The sequence below is a fragment of the Oncorhynchus clarkii genome, unplaced genomic scaffold (assembly GCF_045791955.1).
Source record: "Oncorhynchus clarkii lewisi isolate Uvic-CL-2024 unplaced genomic scaffold, UVic_Ocla_1.0 unplaced_contig_8962_pilon_pilon, whole genome shotgun sequence".
Lineage (NCBI taxonomy): Eukaryota > Metazoa > Chordata > Actinopteri > Salmoniformes > Salmonidae > Oncorhynchus > Oncorhynchus clarkii.
In genome coordinates, this window is record NW_027259636.1 from 14246 (window position 1) to 16280 (window position 2035).

Genomic DNA, 2035 nt, shown 5'->3' on the forward strand with positions numbered 1-2035 from the left:
CCTGACCATAAAGTCCCCTAATAGACCTCTGAACCACGCCATCAAGTCTAACACCCATGCCACCACAAACTGAAAAAGTATCACTCCCCCACCACATCACAAGCGGCTTCCTTCCCCTTTCGGTAGAGGCTGAAACTAGCCCTGTCTCTGAGGTCTGTTAGCCACGATAACGCGACGGAGACGTTCTAGAGAGGTATAGGGGACACATAAAGCCCGTCTGCTCTCCAATTTAGACTGTTGATCATCTTAAGGTCAGTGCTGGGGAAACCCACAGCTAAGGCCAGGGTGAGCGTAAACTGTTGACGAGCACGGCAGTCAGAACTGATCGGGGGGGACTGAGTGGAATGGAGAACATATGAATCTCAACGTAGACCTGCTGCTGTTGACGACCATGGCGGAAATAAGTTGCAGGCTTCTCCTCTGTGATTCTTAATTGAGTGCGTCGTTTTGTACGTGTACCTTGTTAGAAAATGATCAAATAAACTCAACTTGACCCCCCCCCCCCCCAAAAAATAAAAAATAAATAAAGACTGATAGGGTCCGTCCCGAATGGCACCCTTTTCCCTATACAGCGCACTACTTCTCACTACGTAGGGAGAGGGGGGGGCATGTGTGACACAGCCGTAGTGTGTGGTCAGATCACTGAAGGGAGAAACTCTGAGGGGAAGTTCTATCTAAAACAAGACAATCCAAACACGGGTTCAGAGGGCTGAAGTGAAACTGAACTATTATCTGTGCTAGTGATCGAAACAGGATCCAGAACTAGATCTGACGGAGCGGTGAATCGTACGATCCCAGTGCGCGGTACAGCTGCCCTCAAGGGTCAAATATTGCATGTACGGCAGGTAAGCAGCACACAGCGATTGGGTCTCGGGGTCTTTTGTGACGCCTTCAGGCCTGTTGGTTTTGTTAAACCCACTGCAAAAGGGTCAGTGCAGTGTGTGTGTGGGTGGATAGATGGATGTTGTCAGTGGTGCATGTCAGACAACACACACACACACACACACACCTGCTGTTTGTGGAGATAACACCAGATTGGGCTGGCTGTGAACAAGTGTTCCTATGCCAACTGTTGTTTTCTCACTATCATTACAAATGCGGCCTTCGTCATCATCACCGTCATCATCACCTCAACCTCCAGTTAAACCAGACAGGCTCTTCAGTGTAATGAGGAGAGGTGTTGTTGGGGCACTAAGAAGGGGTGTAGGGGCGAATAGCTTAATGAACAACCTACACAGCACTAAGGCTAATTGCTACCTCTTGAGCTGTGACTATTGTAAGAAGAGGCAACAACAGAGAGGAGAACAGAGCCCCACAGGAGGATTGACTTCCTGTGTCCAAACACAGCTGCAAAAACAGCTCCATCAAATACTATGAAACTAGGAGCAAGTGTCATAGAGAATCAAATCTATGAGACAGTGTTATGTGACACACACACACACACACCTTTTCCCAGAATGCCAGAGAGTATAACACCATCGTTTTGTCCAGGTTCAGTAACAGCGACTTAACAGGGAACATGTAACTAGCTATGAGTTCGCTACAGAGCGGGATCAACCCTGGCGATATCAATCACATAACTCACACGGCCTGGCATGTGGGCTGCTGCTCTCATTTACAGATACTGACTCACACAGCACACAGATGGACAGATGACGATGGAGTGAGAGATGGGGGGAGGGGAGACAGAGAGAGAAACAAAGAAAGAAAGAAAAATGGGAGAGACGGAGAGAGAGAGAGAGAGAGAGGTCTGCCTGCAGTTGTCCTCAGAGGTAACTACAGGGCCGAGAGGTCTCAAGTCATATTGTTAGTTTGACTCAGCTCTTAGACGAGTACACCCGTAATGGATTGTTTGCATTCTACAGTAATAATAACGCTAATAACAAAAAAGAACATAGGCGTTCTGGAAAAAAGGGGAAAGGGCGAGTCAGAACATTGCTCTCTCAGAAACAGCCGTGGTTCTGGAAATATTTAGCATCTTTAGGTAAATTGGCAAGTAGAAACCGGATGGAGCTTCAGTACATTGGGTTATATG